Below are 19,314 nucleotides of genomic sequence, written 5' to 3'. Positions count from 1 at the left end.
CACCACTCTGCAGCACTAACAACAAGGGTGTGTGGCGGGAGGCCTAGGGGCATTGTCCAGAACCAGGCTCCGGGTGGCTATTTGAGCGAGCTGAGCAGTGAGGCAGTATGATGGTTGCAGGCTAACAGAGGCAGACAACCAGATGAGTTCTAGTGTGACTGCAGAGAAGGAGTGTGAGCTCTATTTGAGGTATGACTCTCCAACAGGTAGCAGATATGGATGATGAGGGAACCGTTGCTGTGACCTGCCTTAGATGTGCTGCTTTCCTTTCTGTCAGATGATAAAATAGAATTCTGATGAATGAAATGCAAGCTGGTGGCCTTACTAGAGGAGAAGATGTATAGTCTGGAAGCATAAGTTGCAACATTATGCAGCATTTGAGAAAACAAAAGCTTCTTGAATCAGCCGATTCAGAAATCTTTGTGACAAACACCACAAGGGAAAAGATCAGTGGTAAGGGAATTGAAGAGAGTAGAAAGCAAAGAAGTGAACAGGAGATTTGTGACCAAGAGGGGAAAGAAAACTTGTAGTCATTCAACCTGACTAGTAGTATCAAAAAGTTTTCAGACACTCAGCAAGCCAACCATGGAAGAACCAGTCTCTGAAGGAATGGAACAGAAAACTGCAGGGGACACACCTGATATGATATGAAGTAAGCAGCTACCAAGAGAGGTTCTTCAATCATCCTGAGAATACAAACAATCATCATCAGCAAGTCCATATTAAGAGGAGTGGATAGAAAATTCAGCAAGGGACATGAGGAGAATAGGCTGGTGTGCTGTCTCCCAGGAGTGAAAGTATGAGATGTCATTGTAGGATTAGACAGGATTATTATGAAGTTGTCTGGCAAGTCTCCACTGACAATGATACCCACTGGAACCAAAGACAAAGCATCACATGGAACCACACAAATGATAGAAAATCTCAGTCATCTTGGAAGGGAGTAGAAAAAGAGGACAGTCCAAGTGATCTCCTTAGCGATCCTACCAACCTAATGAGCAAGAGAAGGCAAAAAATAGGTTTTGGATTTGTGGATCATTGGGCCACATTCCAGTTGGCCAAGGGGCTGTACAAACAGGATAGCCTGAATTTCACAAGTAGGGGGCTAGTCTTCTAGGCTGAAGACTAGCTGAAACAGCGAGGAGGGCATTTAACCATCAACGCAAAAGAAGAATGCTAAGGAGGCAAATGTGGTACAAAACTCAAACATCATGCACAAATTGAACTGATGTGACAAATAAAATGAAGAGAAGAAATTTTTAAGTTGCTTATACATTAGAATCATAGAATCATAGAATCATAGAATATCAGGGTTGGAAGGGACCCCACAAGGTCATCTAGTCCAACCCCCTGCTCGAAGCAGGACCAATTCCCAGTTAAATCATCCCAGCCAGGGCTTTGTCAAGCCTGACCTTAAAAACCTCTGAGGAAGGAGATTCTACCACCTCCCTAGGTAACGCATTCCAGTGTTTCACCACCCTCTTAGTGAAAAAGTTTTTCCTAATATCCAATCTAAACCTCCCCCACTGCAACTTGAGACCATTACTCCTCGTTCTGTCATCTGCTACCATTGAGAACAGTCTAGAGCCATCCTCTTTGGAACCCCCTTTCAGGTAGTTGAAAGCAGTTATCAAATCCCCCCTCATTCTTCTCTTCTGCAGGCTAAACAATCCCAGCTCCCTCAGCCTCTCCTCATAACTCATGTGTTCTAGACCCCTAATCATTTTTGTTGCCCTTTGCTGGACTCTCTCCAATTTATCCACATCCTTCTTGTCGTGTGGGACCCAAAACTGGACACAGTACTCCAGATGAGGCCTCACCAATGTCGAATAGAGGGGAACGATCACGTCCCTCGATCTGCTCGCTATGCCCCTACTTATACATCCCAAAATGCCATTAATGCTAGGAGTCTGGGTACCAAATAAGAGGAATTAGAAATGCTCATTCATGGATAAAAAATGGATATAACTGGCATTACTGAACGCTTGTGGGACAAGGCTATAACCTGCTTAGGAAGGCTAGATTGGATAAAAGAGGTGGAGGGGAGGTGGCAGTCTACATTAAAGACCCTGTTACCTGTTTTAGAGTTATTGATAACTCAGAACCACAGAGGATCTCAAATGCAGATGGATCAATGTGCTACCTAACAAAGCCCAGGACAGGGTACTGGTGGCGGGGTCTGTTACAGGTCACTAAATTGGACCATAGAACATATCTACCTGTTATGTGTTGACAGAAGTGGTGTTGTTATGGGGCCGTTTAATTTAGGAGACATATGCTGAAGATCTCTTGCAGCCAGTAATAAAACATAATTCCAATTTCCAAAAATTATAGATAATAATTATCTAATACAAAAGCTAACACAAATTGGACCCATGAGATAACTCTGGTTTGGAACTCATTATGACAGCTAAAGGTGAGTTTATCACTGGACTGAAGGTTGGTGGTTGCCTCAGGATCAGTGATCATAACATGAGTACATCATTATGGACAAACAGAAGAAAGTCCCAACAGAGATAGATAAACTTGTTGCTTCAAGAGGGCTAATCTCTCAAAGCTGAGGAAAATTCTGTGGGAAATTGATTGGAAAAAATATTTAGAAAGAAAAATGTGAATAAAAATTGGGTGTTCTTTAAAAATGTACTAGATATTCAAAAAGCCATACTTCCACCATCAAGAAAGAGGACAATTTTGATTAAAAGTCCATCATGGTTCAGTCATGTGGTGGACGCAGCAATAAATAAAATAAAGAAATAAAAAAAACAATATATGACATTGAAATAAAAGGAAATAGATAGAAATCAGTATAGATTAGTAGTTATGAAGTGTAGAATATTGATAAGGGAGGCTAAAGACATCAGGAAAAAATCTAAGGCTGGTAGGGCTATGCATAAGAAGGAGTTTTAAAAGAATATTAGGATCTAAAAAAATTTTAAAAATGGTATGGTAATGGCATATTACTAGGTTGAAATAGTAAAATAATTAATGATGATACAGAAAGTGTTCAATAAATATTTCTGTTCTGTATTTGAAAAGACGCAGGCTGATGTATTTGTGTCACATGAGGTTGATGCACTGTGTTTCAGCCCTGCCAGCAGGCCTAAATAACTTGCACCAAGGAGTCCTAAAAGAGTTATCTGGAGTAGATCAGTGGCCCACCAATGTTAATTTGTAATACATTTTTAAATACCAGCAAAATTCCAAAAGACTGGAAGTGTACTAATGCTGTGTCAATAGTCAAAAAGTGCAAGTGGTATGACCTGGGTAACTATAAATCAGTCAGTCTGACCTCAGTCCTGGGCAAAATAATGGAAAGTTGATATGGGATTCAAATGTTAAAGAGTTAAAGAATAAGACGATATAATTAGTGTCTGCCAGTATGGTTTTACGGAAAATGGCTCTTGCCAAATAAACCTGATTTTAGTCTTTGATGAGATTACAAAGACTAAAATGATGCAATCGCCTTTGGGTGAACGTACACTTCCCCAGTTAGTCAGGTAGGTCCACTCATCAGTGCCTACCCCCAGCCTTTCTGTCCCCAACCCTCACCTCTGCTCCTCCTATGGTTCTTCACGTCCATCTTCCTGGCCTAGGGGTCTGCAGTGGGGTCCCCTCTCCCCCTTCCCAGGCTGGGTGGAAGTGGCTCCAGGGAGTCTTCACCTCCCCTTTTCCCCTTCCCAGGCCAGGTGCTCCAGTGGAGAGGGAGAGGAGCAGCAATTGTTTGGTGCAATCTCACAGAAGGGGAGGAGGGAGCAGAGCCATGCCAGACTGCTGGGCTCTTTGCTGTCCCCTCCAACCGTCAAAGCAGGTAGTGGAGGAGAGAGACTCTTCCAGCTTCAGCGTCACCAGACAAGCTCCAGCCCCCTCTGAAATCCTGCCTCTGTGAAAAATATTGGAGAGATGGCAACTCTGTTATAATAATAATACTGTTTGTTTTGGGGACGGAGGGAGCAACTCAGAGCTGCCTTCTGAGGACCCTGCTCCTTGCCTCCCTTCTCCACTGGCACAGAGCCTCATGGGAGCAGTCTTCTCAATGTTTCCAGACTGCATGAGATTCTCTGCATTTGGCTGTTTTACCTCCAAAGTAAGTCAATGTTCTGAAGACATGAGACTCCACCACAGTGTTCCCTTTGGCTTCAGGGAAGACCTAGTGGGTTAGAAGCCAGGAGGATGTAGGTTCTACATATGCCTCTCCCTCACTGAGGGAAACTTGTGTTCGTAGGTGCTTCACAACATCTACTGTTCAGCATCCCTGCCCTAAGAGGGAAGCAAGTGGTTTCCTTCCATTATTTTTCAAATGAAGTTACACAGGATCTTTCTTGACAGCACTAGTAACCAAAATCAGGTCTTTAGTATGACAGACTCAAGGCTTAGCTGCACTTCCTATTGTTGCCCAATCTTTAGATTATGTATTGACTACTTAAGACTCCCCAGTTATTACTTTGAGGGTTGACAAGATCAGGCTCAGTATTATTTAAATGATCATATAGTTGGGAAACCCAATGTGCACCGTTGCAACATCTACACTATAGGAACTCTTTTATATTTACAACTACAGATTATTAATAGTCACAAACACCCCAACTCAGTAAGGCAGATAGAGATACTACAGAACGTACATCTGCACATGCATATATTCACACATCTCCTGTAGAACAACCGGAAATATTAGCCATCATCTTGCTCATCACGTTCCCCACCATCACCAGTGCCCATCATTCTGGCACCTCCCAAGGACTACATCTCTCTCCCCTACTGCCCCTAGGCTGGGATGCCACTTTTATAATATGTTATGCTGACACTGTTGTGTTCGATGTGTATTCAGTAGGGGATTTCCCCCTCTTTTCCTTATTTGTATTTCCTCACTTTACTAACACTGGAGTGTCTTTTCCCATCGATTAGTATATCAATGATCTCAGCGTATTATCATATATGTCAATTTGTTACCATGGCCCTTTTGTGGTTAGGTATCACATTTGTTATTTCTGTCCAAACTGGTTATTTCAGTTCTTTCTAAGTTCCAAGATGTGAGGTACCTGTTAAGTTTAAAAGGGTATTTACTTAGGAAGCCCCAATGCCAACCTACTTCAATGCATCCTCTATGTTAAAGGTTGCAGCCATATATGGACCTTATGTTTTAGCTCATCATAGAATCATAGATTATCAGGGTTGGAAGGGACCTCTGGAGGTCATCTAGTCCAACCCCCTGCTCAAAGCAGGACCAATCCCCCAATTTTTGCCCCAGATCCCTAAATGGCCCCCTCAAGAATTGAACTCACAACCCTGGGTTTAGCAGGCCAATGCTCAAACCACTGAGCTATCCCTCCCCCCTCCCATCACCCTATCACTAGGTGAAAGGTCCCAAATATATGTGTGCAAACTCTGCATTAACTCAACATACAGGATGTGCCCAGTACATCCCTTGTGTTACAGTCAAAATATACTTTAATATAAACCTATAAACCCATAATAAAACAAATAATCAAATCCATAAGAAAATAAAAAACATATAAGAAAAGATATACAAGCAAGCAAGCAGGCTAGCTTAGATGTGTCTTATGTACCTATTATGTACATCTGTTCATTGCCAGGACACTTCTGTGGTGGACTCACGTACCTGTGGTCAGAACTTCCCTTTAAACTCTATTTTCAGCTCCCCAAATGCTTGAGGTTTTCCGTTGGGCCATTTTTTGTGCAAAGTTTATCTGTTCAAAGTTCATAGGCCTCAAGCCTTATGCTAACTTGCTGAAGCATTTCATATATGATACAGGCCTGTAGGTTTCTTGCATTACTGCTAAATATAATGCAAAGCAGAATATAATGCAAAACAGTGAATATAATAAAGGCAAACTAGCCCACTGGACTACAATATCATGCAGGACATCCCAAACCTGTGTACTGGTAACCACTGCTCTATCCACAAGAACACATTCCCTTTCCAAAGCCAGGACTAAATTCAGGGAGCTAGATTCCCAATATTGTACAGCTCGCTAGCTACTAGCTGTGTAGCCCATTAGCAAAGTAGAATCACTTCCCATCTCCCACTTCTGGCTGCCCAACGCAAAAGGGATAGCTTTTAAAGGGTATTTAAGTCCCTAAATATTCTTTTAGTCACCTTGTGGGATTTTCAAGATGCCTAAACAAACCTTTTGGCATTTAACAGTCTTTAAAAATCTGTCGAGAGTGGCTTTCCAATACCAGGGCCTTGTAGGATTGTTCCAATTAGCTATTTACCCTTTCACCTAACACAAGAACTAGGGATCACCCAATGAAATTGGGCAGCAGGTTTAAAACAAACAGAAGGAAGGACTTCTTAAAACCACACACAATGTATGGAATTCTTTGCTGGGGGATATTGTGGAGGACAAAAGTATAACTGGCTTCAAAAAAGAACTTGAGAAGTTCCTGGAGGACAGGTCCATCAATGGCTATTATCTAAGATGGTCAGGGATGCAACCCCGTGCTCTGGGAGTCCCTAAACCTCTGACTGCCAGAAGCTGGGACTGGACAACAGGCGGTGGCTCACTCCATGATTGCCTGTTCTGTTCATCGCTTCTGAAACATCTGGCATTGGCCACGGTCAGTAGACAGGATACTGGGCTAGATGAACCATTGGTCTAACCCAGTATGGCAGTTCTTATGTCAGGTATTTGTTTGGTGCAATCCTGTTTATTTACAAAGAATGTACAGTCTTGTTCCTCTGAACACAGTAAGAACCAACATTTGTAGGCAGTTTCCTTGGTCAGAAATCCAACCCAGCGTTTCCAGCCAGTCTTATGTCCCAAGGAGCGATGTCTCTGTGTTCTCTCTGGGCCATGATCTCCATGGCTTCTCTCACTGTCTTTTGGCTTTCTTTTTGCCTTCTGTCTGCTTTTCCAGTCAGCCTCACCTCAGTCCCTGGAAAAATCATGGAGCAGGTCCTCAAAGAATCAATCCTGAAGCACTTGCATGAGAGGAAAGTGATCAGGAACAGCCAGCATGGATTCACCAAGGGAAGGTCATGCCTGACTAATCTATCGCCTTTTATGATGAGATTACTGGTTCTGTGGATGAAGGGAAAGCAGTGGATGTATTGTTTCTTGACTTTAGCAAAGCTTTTGACACGGTCTCCCACCCTCTCTTCGAGCAGGGGGTTGGACTAGATGACCTTCTGGGGTCCTTTCCAACCCTGATATTCTATGATTCTATGATTCTGCTTCTGACACACAGAGATACACATAGCTGCAATCGATCAATGCTCCAGTCTCTGTGTTTGAAATCAATCACTGGGGAAACCCCTTGGCCCACATAGTTGGCTTCTGATTAGCCTTGAATATGGTCTAGTGCTTTGGACAGTGGCTTCCATTGTCTCCAGCTATTATATTCCATAAAAGAGCTTAACTGCTGAAGGGTGGCTAGCATTCCCATCAGCTGAGAGGAGGTCTGTGATTGCTTGTAGATAAAAGACATGCTTTAGTGCAGCTGTCATAACCATACAGCTAAGGGTAGCCTAGAATTCCTCCTTTCCTGTAAGGGGTTAAGAAGAAGGGGTCAAATAGCCTGGTTGGCACCTGACCTACAGGACCAATGGGGAAAGAAGGTACTTTCAGATCTTGGGAGGGGAGGAGGGTTTTGTTTGTGCTCTTTGTTTTGTGTGGGGGGTTCTCTCTTGCGACTGAGAGGGGCCAGACAGAAATCCATCTTCTCCAACCCATTCCAATCCAAGTCTCCAATATTGCAACCAGGATACGTAAGCCAGGCTAGGAGGATTAGTTTATCTTTTGTTTTACTTGTGAAATTTCCCTGTGCTAGGAGGGAGATTTATTCCTGTTTTCTGCAACTTGAATTTTCCCTGTGCTAAGATGGAGGTTTATTCCTGTTTTCTCAAAAAGAAAAGGAGGACTTGTGACACCTTAGAGACAAAAACATTTATTTGAGCATAAGCTTTTGTGAGCTACAGCTCACTTCCTCGGAGGTTTTGCACATGAATGCATCCGACGAAGTAAGCTGTAGCTCACGGAAGCTTATGCTCAAATAAATTGGTTAGTCTCTAAGGTGCCACAAATCCTCCTTTTCTTTTTGCGGATACAGACTAACATGGCTGCTACTCTGAAACCTGTTTTCTGTAACTTTAAGGTTTTGCCCAGATGGGAATCCTCTGTGTTTTGACTCTGAATACCCTGTATAGTATTTTCCATCCTGATTTTAAAGACAGGATTTTTACCTTTTTTTTTTTAAATAAAATCCTTCTTTTAAGAACCTGACTGATTTTTCCATTGTTCCAAGACCCAGGGGTTTGGGTCTTTGATAATTTTGTAAGCAATTGGTTAGGATATTATTCTCAGGGGGGCTTAAGGGCTTGGGGGGATTGCTGGGGGAAGAGGAACTCCAAGTGGTCCTTTCCCCTGGTTCTTTGTTAAATCACTTGGTGGTGGCAGCTTTACTTAAACCTAAGATACAAGGGAGAATTTGTGTCTGGGGAGTTTTTAACTAAGCTGGTAGAAATAAGCTTGGGGGGGGTCTTTCATGCGGGTCCCCATGTCTGTACCCTAGAGTTCAGAGTGGGGAGGGAACCCTGACAGCAGCCATTAACACCTTGCACCATAACAATCACTTTACAAAGTGGCCCTTACTTCTTTGGCTCAAGTGATAGACATTTGGGCTAGGGATCTGGAGAAACCAGGATTCCTGCTGGTGATTCATTTTAGGAGTTCTCGTGGTTGTATGTGGTGGAATTTCTAGTTTTTTAGTTTTGTTTGTAAACAAGTGCTTTGTTGAATTCACCCAGTGAGAAAGATCCTTAAACCTGCTTTATGGTTAAGGCTCCATGTTTGTCATGGAGGTCTCGGAAGTCACAGATTCCGTGACTTTCCGTGACCTCTGTGACTTGTGCAGCAGCCCCTTGTGCCTGACCCAGGAGCCATCTGAGCTGCTCGGGCAGCCCCAGGTCTGTCGCTGGGGCAGTCTCGGGGGCCTCTCACCCCCCAGCAGCAGAAGTTTGGGTGTGGGGGGTCTTGGGGCTTTGGTTTGGGGTCACTGCTTACGTGGGGGGCTCCTCTCCCTCAGCTCCCAGAGCTCCCCATACTGCCTTGGCCAGCAGCCAGGCACAGCCCCTGCAGCTCCCGTTGGCCGGGGTTCCCAGCCAATGGGAGCTGCAGAACCAGGGCTTGGGATGGAGTGGAGGCAGCACATGGAGCTAGGGAGCTGGGGTTGCCACTTCCCAGGAGCTGGGTAGGAAGCCTGCCCCAGCCCTCTCAAGCTCCACCCCTCAGCACCTGCGCCCTCCCCGACCACAACTCCCCCAGCACCCTGAGCCCCCCCCCAGCACCCGCAGTGCTTCCCTGGGCCATGGCTCCCTCCCCAGCACCCGTGGTGCCCCCCCAGGCCGTGACTCACCCCCAGAGCACCTGTGTCCCCCTCCCCAGCACCTGCAGCACCCCCTGGGCTGCGCCCCCAAGTCCCCCCCAGTTTTAGTCAGGGATATTTTTAGTAAAAGTCATGGACAGGTCATGGGCTGTGAATTTTTGTTTACTGCCTCTCACCTGTCCATGACATTTACTACAAATATCCGTGACTAAAACTTAGCCTTATTTATGGTTAATTATTATTATGATGTCAGTTATAGGGTGACACAAAACAAAACACAGGCGTTTCACATTTTGGCTTTTTGTCACATTTGCGTTCGTCAGTTGCACACTGTGGGGGTGGGAGGCTGAGACGCATGACCGGGAGGGGGAGCTGCAGCCCTGCCAGCATAATGCCTGGTGGGAGTGTTGGCTTGGCCCCAAGAACTGGAGAATGGATGCTGTGTACCGCCCATACTGAATGTATTGGATGAGTTACATACAGGGCCCTCCCCAGCAGGAGGGGTGAGTCTTGGGCAGGGTCCCCAGGGCAAGGTGGGTGAATTATGTGAAGACAATAACATACAGGCTTCCATACACCTTGATTTCCAGCCCAAGCTCCTTTAGGTACCAGGTTCACACCCTTCCTGGAACTCCATACAGCACCAAGACACATGTAATGTTTATGTCACATAACTGCAAGTAAGCATATCATATTGCTTTCTTCCGAATTTTAATTAACTAAAAGACTAGATTGAAATGTATCCTGGTGTCAACTGCAAGGAATATTCTGCCTGCTGCTATTGCTAGTTTTGTTAATCCTAGGGAACACAGGCACATGTGTATCACTCAGATTTCCATAGTTGGATCATATGCTGCAGAGATACTGTGCCTCCAGTGAAAGTTCTGCTAAATGCCATTGTATCTCTCTTTAGCTTTCCCATCAGCACATTGAACAGGTTAAACACTGGCCATGTAGGATACATTTTTTTCTCCAGTGTGGGAACTATTCTTATTTGTCTACTAAGAATCAAATGAGCTGGGCTGAACTGAGAGGATAAAGGCAGAGTTGCTCTGTAAGTTGATACAGTTAAGAAGAGATGTAGGATTTCCTCAGTTATCTTCACCACCTCCTTTCAACTTATCCATTCTCTTCAGAAACATTCATTGACTTTTAAGGCCAGAAGGAACCACTGTGATTGCTAGATATGATATGCTAGATAACCTCACCTAGTGAAAACTGTGTCAAGTCCATAGTTCCTGGATTAAAGTATTTTTTAGAAAGACACATCTAATCTTGATTAAAAGGCTGAGAGTGATGAAGAATCCACCACACCTGTAGATAATTTGTTCCAAGGATGAATTACTCTCATTATTAAAATTTTGTGCCTTATTTCTGTTTTGAATGTATCTAGCTTCAGCTTCCAGACATTGGGTTTTTTTGCATTTTTCTGGTAAAGAGCCCTCTAGTATCCGAAATCTTCTCCCCATATAGGTACTTACAGGTTGTAATCAAGTAATCTCTTAACCTGTCTCTCACTATAAGGTAGGTTTTTCTAGACATTGAATTTTTCATGTAGCACTTTTCAGAACAATTTATAGTTTTCAACATCTTTTTTGAAGTGTGGCCCCCAGAACTGGACACAGTATCCAGCAATGGTTTTGCTAACGGATTGTATAGAGATAATACCATCTTGATATCTTCCCTACTTGATATACCCCTGCTTACACATCAAAGGCTCACATTAGTGCTCTTAACACTAGGAGCTCATGTCCTGCTGATTTTCCACCAGGACACCTAAATGCCTTTCAGAGTCACTTTCCCAAAATACAGATCTCCATTGAACAAGTGTGCCTAAAAGGCTTATTGTTCAAGTGAGCCCACCTTACCAAGTATCAGGGGGTAGCTGTGTTAGTCTGTATCCACAAAAACAACAAGGAGAACGGTGGCACCTTAAAGACTAATCTTACCAAGAAGTATCAGAGTCAGCGACCAGGCTGTATTTAGCTCTTGGCCAAGCAAGTAAGGCCTAACACTCAACTTGACAGTATTTCTTTACTTGACAGTCTGTTTGTAACGTGCTAACTTCTGAAGACTATGTCCAAACAATACTAAAATGTCAGGATGCATTCTAGCCATCAATGGGATTTCAGTGATGATTGGAAAACCGGAACAATGGAAAAGCCTGATTGCCACATAGGGCCCATTGTTGCTTCAGGCAAATTAGCATTGTGACAAAAGAGGTAACTCAGCCAGTCATACCTTACTCACTCTGGTTCATTTGCTTACTTCGAATCTGTTCTTTGAAATGAGTCAGCATGTTAAATTGTAGGTGAGCACTGAGGTGCTTTGACACAGCTGGGGGCGTGGGGTTGAGGGCTGAAATAGCAGGGGCAGCTTCTGTCCAGGCACTGGACATTTGCCCTGTGGCTCCTGGGACACTATGCTGGACTCAGGCAAGTTCATTTATCTTTGCCCAGTCAAAACAGTTTCAGTTAATCTAAACATTCCCATTTGGTGCTGCAGTCAGACAGATCCCGCCCCCCCTCCCCCTCCCCCCCCGGAAGCACCTAATGGGCACTGTCAAAGGGCGAGATAATCAAAGCATTGGCAGGGTTAGGGATAGTGGCAGGGTTAGGGGAAATGATTAGGGGGCTGGGGCACATGACTTACGAGGCGAGGCTGAGGGAACTGGGGTTATTTAGCCTACAGAAGAGAAGAGTGAGGTGGGATTTGATAGCAGCCTTCAATTACCTGAAAGGGGGTTCCAAAGAGGATGGTTCCAAAGAGGATGTTCTCAGTGGTAGCAGATGACAGAACAAGGAGCAATGGTCTCAAGTTGCAGTGGGGGAAGTCTGGGTTGGATATTAGGAAACACTATTTCACTAGAAGGGTGGTGAAACACTGGAATGGGTTACCTAGGGAGGTGATGGAATCTCCTTCCTTAGAGGTTTTTAAGGTCTGGCTTGACAAAGCCCTGGCTGGGATGATTTAGTTGGGGTTGGTCCTGCTTTGAGCAGGGGGTTGGACTAAATGACCTCCTGAGGTCCCTTCCAACCCTGATCTTCTATGATTCTATGATTGTGTGTGTGTCCCCACTAAACGCATTAAAGCGGCGGAGTGTGTCCACAGTACCGAGGCTCGCATCGACTTTCGGAGCATTGCACTGTGCGTAACTATCCCACAGTTCCCGCAGCCTCCGCCGCCCACTGGAATTCTCGGTTGAGTTCCTAATGCCTGATGGGGCACAAACATTGTCGCGGGTGCCTTTGGGTACATGTTGTCAGTCGCCCCTCCCTCCATGAAAGCAATGGCAGACAATCATTTCGCACGCTTTTTCCGTGCGGGCGCCATACTGCTTTCAACAGACAGTGCAGTGGGGCTGCAAACCATTCTCATCAAACGACCTCTTCCGCTGCCATTCTGCTCTCCTGGTGCTATGAATCCACCTCGCAGGTGCTCTGTATGACTGTCATCATTCGCTGCTTCCACTGCAACTCTGCTCAGCTACTTTTATCTCCCCATACCATGGCAAGCGTGCAGCTCGCTCAGCTGTTGTGTCCTGGCAGCAGACAGTGCAGTAGGTCTGCAAAATTGGTCATCCAATCACCTTTTCCCCTGCAACTCTGGTCTCCTGCAGGTGCCATGCCATGGCAAGCATGGAGCCTGCTCAGATCACCGCGGCAGTTATGAGCATTGTAAACACCTTGCGCATTATCATGCAGTACATGCAAAACCAGAAGCTGCAAAAGCAGGCGAGGAGGTGACGGCAGTGTGGTGGCGAGAGTGATGAGTACATGGACACAGACTTCTCTCAAAGCACGGGCCCCGGCAATTTGGCCATCCTGGTGGCAATGGGGCAGGCTCATGCCATGGAATGCTTATTCTGGGCCCGGGAAACAAGCACAGACTGGTGGGACCGCATAGTGTTGCAGGTCTGGGATGATTCCCAGTGGCTGCAAAACTTTCGCATGCATAAGGGCACTTTCATGGAACTTTGTGACTTGCTTTCCCCTGCCCTGAAATGACAGCATACCAAGAGGAGAGCAGCCCTCACAGTTTACAAGAGAGTGGCGACAGCCCTCTGGAAGCTTGCAATGCAAGACAGCTACTGGTCAGTATGCAGTGGGCAAATCTACTGTGGGGGTGTCAAGGTTCCTTCCCCAATCTGAACTTTAGGATACAGATGTGGGGACATGCATGAAAGACCCCACTAAGCTTATTTTTACCAGCTTAGGTTAAAAACTTCCCCAAGGTACAACAATTTTTTGTTCTTGAACTGTATGTTGCCACCACCAAGCGCTTTAAACAAAGAACAGGGAAAGAGCCCACTTGGAGATGTTTTTCCCCAATATATCCCCTAAAGTCCTACACCCCTTTCCTGGGGAAGGCTTGATAAGAATTCTTACCAATTTGTACAGGTGAACACAGACCCAAACCCTTGGATCTTAAGAACAATGAAAAATTAATCAGGTTTTTAAAAGAAGAATTTTAATTAAAGAAATGGTAAAAGAATCACCTCTGTAAAATCAGGATGGTAAATACCTTACAGGGTAATCAGATTTAAAACATAGACAATCTCTCTAGGCAGAACCTTAAGTTACAAAAAGACACAAAAACAGGAATATACATTCCATCCAGCACCACTTATTTTACCAGCCATTAAACAAAAGGAAATTTAATGCATTTCTAGCTAGATTAATTACTAACTTAACAGGAGTTGTGAGGCTGCATTCCTAATCTGTTTCTTGCAAAAGCATCACACAGACAGACAAACCCTTTGTTTCCCCCCCTCCAGATTTGAAAGTTTTTTGTCCCCTTATTGGTTATTTTGGGTCAGGTGCCAGCGAGGTTATCTTAGCTTTTTAACCCTTTCCAGATGAAAGGGTTTTGCATCTGACCAGGAGGGATTTTATAGCACTGTATACAGAAAGGTGGTTGCCCTTCCCGTTATTTTTATGACAGGGGACTACAGTGATCCAAGTAGCCAACGCAATCGCTGAGCTGCTGCTATCAAACGTAGTGACTCTGGGAAATGTGCAGGTCACAGTGGATGGCTTTGCTGCAATGGGATTCCCTAACTGTGGTGGGGCAATAGGCGGAAACCCCCCCCCCGCCCCCCAGTGTTCTTGGGCGTCTGGGTGAGGAGGCTATGGAACTTGGGGAGGAGGGCAGTTGATTTCACAGGGGCTGCAGCAGCGGTCTGTGCCTTTCCTGCACCTCAACCATATGCTGGAGCATATCAGTTTGATCCTCCAGTAGCCTCAGCATTGTATCCTGCCTCCTCTCATCATGCTGCCATCACCTTTCCTCTTGATCCTGCCACCTCTCCTGTTGCTCCCGCCTCCTGTCCTCACATTCATTTTGTGCTGTCCTGGACTCTGCCATTGTCTGCCTCCACACATTCTGCTGGGCTCTTTCAGTTTGGGTGGACTGCATGAGCTCAGAGAACATTTCATCGTGAGTGCATTTTTTTCACCTTCTTATCTGCGCTAGCCTCTGGGACGGAAATGCTAGTCGCAGCGTTGAAACATTTGCAGCTGCGGGAGGAAAAAAAGGGAGATTAAAATTGAAAAAGACACATTGGCCGTTTAAAAGGAGGGGTTGATGTTTTCAGGTTAAACTGCAGCACAAACCCAACTAACCCCCCCTCCCCACACCCAATTCTCTGGGATGATCGCTTCACCCCTCCCCTCACCGCATGGCTAACAGCGGGGATGATTTCTTTTCAGCCACAGGCAAACAGCCCATCAGGAACGGCCACCTCTGAATGTCCCCTTAATAAAATTCCCCTATTTTAACCAGGTGATAAGGAATGATATCACTGTCCTGAGGATAACACAGAGAGATAAAGAACAGATGTTGCTTGAATGCCAGCAAACACCGGGACCACACACTGCCATGCTTTCTTATGCAAGGTTTCCAGACTACGTGCTACTGGCCTGGCGTGGTAAAGTGTCCTACCATGGAGGACACAATAAGGCTGCCCTCCCCAGAAATCTTTTGCAAAGGCTTTGGGAGTACCTCCAGGACAGCTTCACTGAGATGTCCCTGGAGGATTTCCACCCCATTCCAAGACATGTTTACAGATTTTTCCAGTAGCTGTACTGGCCGCGAATGCATCCCAAGTCTTCAGCGCAAATTAATCATTAAACACGCTTGCTTTTAAACCGTGTATTATATTTACAAAGGTACACTCACCAGAGGTGCCTTCTCTGCCTTCAAGGTCCGCGAGCCTGGGTTGGGAGGGTACTGTCTCCAGGGTGATAAACAGTTCATGGCTGTCAGGGAGAAGGGTTTCTCTGCTCGTCTGGTGTGCGCTATCTTCAGCCTTCCCCTCCTCATCATCTTCCTTGTCCCCAAAATCCTCATCCCTGTTGCGTGAGACTCCCTTGCAGGGAGTCCATGTACAGGTGTGGGTAGTTGTAGGGGCACCCCTAGAATTGAATGCGGCTCATCATAGAAGCGGCATGTCTAGGGCTCTGACCCCGAGCGGCCGTTTGCCTCTTTAGTTTTTTGGTAGGTTTGCCTGAGCTCCTTAAGTTTCGCGCAGCACTGCTGTGGGTCCCTGTGATAGCCTCTGTCCTTCATGCCCTTGGAGATTTTTTCAAATATTTTGGCATTTCGTCTTTTGGAACGGAGTTCTGATAGCATAGATTCAACTCCCCATACAGCAATCAGATCCATGACCTCCCATTCGGTCCATGCTGGAGCTCTTTTGCGATTCTGGGATTCCATGGTCACCTCTGCTGATGAGATCTGCAAGGTCACCTGTGCTGATCAGCTTATCAATGCTGGCCAAACAGGAAATGAAATTCAAAAGTTTGTGGGGCTTTTCCTGTCTACCTGGCCAGTGCATCCTGATTGAGAGCGCTGTCCAGAGTGGACACAATGGAGCACTGTGGGATAGCTCCCAGAGGTCAATACCGTCGAATTGCATCCACACTAACCCAAATTCGACCTGGCGATGTCGATTTCAGTGCTAATCTCCTCGTCAGGGAGGAGTGCAGAAATCGATTTTAAGAGCCCATTAAGTCAACAAAACTGGCTTTGTCGTGTGGACGGGTGCAGGGTTAAATCAATCTAACTTGTAGTGGAGACCAGGGCTATGATAAGATGCAGTAACTGCATCTGGGCTGAGTGGCACATTCAGAAAATTAAGGGCCAGGAGAAGAATAAACTTCATAGACCACAGGTTTTAAAATGATACCACTGTAGTCATCTGCTGTGAAAGCTGTCATCTATTGTCACCTGGTGTGATATCAAGCAGGCCTTGGATCTTTCTGGTAGCTCTTTTCTGAACCCTCTTGTTTTTTAATAACCTTCCACTGTGGACAAAAGAAGTGTACACAGTATGCCAACATTGGTGTCATCAAAGTCTCATACAGAGGTAAAACCATTAGAATTGGGAGAAATTTTTCGGGGAATAGAAATTTTGACAAAAAATGAATTGAGTGCGGGGGAGGTTCTAAAACTCTTTGAAACTTCAAATCTCGTTCAATTTTTTTTTCAAACAATTGAAAACATTTCATTTTGAAACAGCATTTCATTTTCAAATTTGGCTAATTAATAAAAATCACAAAAAGGAGTGAAAAACACCCAAAATCACAACATTCAAAACAAAAAACTCTTAAAAAATTCATTTTGAGTCAAACATTTTGGTCAATTCAAAATAATTTTTAGAGTTTTGTATACAATAAAAATGTAAAAAAAAAAAAAGGGTTTAATTCAAATTGAACTGCATTTTTTTTCAAGTTTTTCGGTCCCTCCCCACCCCGCCATAGTCTGAAAAATTCACTATTCACTCAGCTCTAAATACCACTTCCCTACTCCTACTAGACAGGTTTCAGAGTGGTAGCCATGTTAGTCTGTATCAGCAAAAACAATGAGGAGTCCTTGCAGCACCTTAGAGATTAACATATTTATTTGGGCATAAGCTTTTGTGGGCTAAAACCCACTTCATCAGCTGCATGGGGCTCAAGGTTGGGGCGCGGGCTTGCCTTGGGTGGCTCCCGGTCAGCGGGGCTAAGGCAGGCTGCCTGCCTGTCCTGGCTCTGTACTGTGCCCCAGAAGCAGCCAGCAGATCCAGCTCCTAGGCGGGGAGTTGGGGGGGCCTGGGGGCTTCGCGACACGTGCTGCTCTCACCCGCAAGCACTGCCCCCGCAGCTCCCATTGGCTGGTTCCAGGCCAAAGGGAGTGTGGAACTGTTACTCAGGGCAGGGGCAGTACACGGCCCCTGTGACCCCCCTGCCTAGGAACCAGACCTGCTGGCTGCTTCCGAGGTGCAGCACGGTATTCCAGGATAGGTAGCAACTAGCCTGCTTTGGCTCCGCAGCACTGCCGACCAGACTTTTAATGGCCCAGTTGGCAGTGCTGACTGGAACCGCCAGGGTCCCTTTTCAACCGGGTGTTCTGGTCGAAAACCAGAAACCTGGTCACCCTACACTGGGACACACTGCCCTGTCTCACCGGGGCAAATTTACTGACTGTAGCCGCTAGGCCTCATTGCCCTGACAACTGGTGCAAATCTACTGACTCTGGCTAATGGACTACACTGCCCAGCTATTAGGGGCGAGTACATTGAATTTGGCCATTAGGCCTCATTGCCCTGCTAAAGAAGGGCAAGTATAAGGAGGCATAGAACATAGGTTATGTACACCCCAACATCTACACCCTAAGAGAGACGGGACGCACTTGCCTCGCACTGGACAGGGTCTCTCCCAGCCCTGTCACAGCTTGGCATAGATGTATGCCTTTACTGTTTAATAGATGCTGTTATAAATATAAAGGGAAGGGTAACCACCTTTTTGTATATAGTGCTATAAAATTTCTTTTGGCCAAAGGCAAAATCCTTTTACCTGTAAAGGGTTAAGAAGCTAAAGATAACCTTGCTGGCACCTGACCAAAATGGCCAATGAGGGGACACAATTCTTTCAAATCCGGAGGCGGGGAAAAGGCTTTTGTCTGTCTGTCTGTGTAATACATTTGCCAAAAACAAATAAAAAATCCTGTAAAGGTAATAAGTAATCTAGCTAAAAAATGTGTTGTTAGGATGTAGATATTCAGGCCTGTCTGTAAAGGCCTATACTCTAAGAATTTAGGTGTATTCTTATCACTTGGCTAATTATAGAGGTATAAAAGAAGAATCAAAATCACTATCTGCTGGTGTAAGGGCCTTCTCTTACTGTGACAGTTTGTGGCCCTGTTCTTAGGCTAAGGCCTTTGGCTAAGCAGCAGAGGCAGCCATAAGCTGGGAAGCGAACGGTCACATCCTCACATTCCAAACTAGTCACATTGAAATAAGGTGCTATTCGGCTGTTAGGCACTATCAGGACAGGATTGTATTCCTATCACCTCCAGAGAAAGGGAAGTGCCTAGAAAATGTAAAAGGAAACTTAGTTTGATAGCATCCTGTCTGGCAAGAACTCACTTATCAATAGCTGGGATGTGAAATCCTCACTTCTGTGTTGTCTTGTCATTGTAGTTTGTCTGTATAATCTCTGTCTGGTTCTGTGATTGTTCCTGTCTGCTGTATAATTAATTTTGCTGGGTGTAAACTAATTAAGGTGGTGGGATATAATTGGTTACATAATCATGTTACAATATGTTAGGATTGGTTAGTTAAATTTCAGGAAAATGATTGGTTAAGGTATAGCTAAGCAGAACTCAAGTTTTACTATATAATCTGTAGTCAATGAGGAAGTGACTGGGTGTGGGTGTGGGTGTGGATGGGCATGGGCATGGGCATGGGCATGTGGGTAAGGGAGATGGGAACAGGGAATGGGGGTAAGAAAATTGGAATCATGTTTTCCTAAAGGGGGAAATGGGAACAGGGAATGGGAGTAAGGAAGTTAGAATCATGTTTGGCTAAGGGTAGGAATGGGAACAGGGACACAGGCGTAAGGCTCTGTGGTGTCAGAGCTGGGAAGGAGGATACTAAGGAAGGAAACTGGAATCATGCTTGCTGGAAGTTCACCCCAATAAACATCG

This window comes from Lepidochelys kempii, chromosome 17, assembly GCF_965140265.1.
Source record: "Lepidochelys kempii isolate rLepKem1 chromosome 17, rLepKem1.hap2, whole genome shotgun sequence".
NCBI lineage: Eukaryota > Metazoa > Chordata > Testudines > Cheloniidae > Lepidochelys > Lepidochelys kempii.
The sequence above is the reverse complement of the archived record's forward strand: the minus strand, read 5'-3'. Positions refer to the sequence as shown.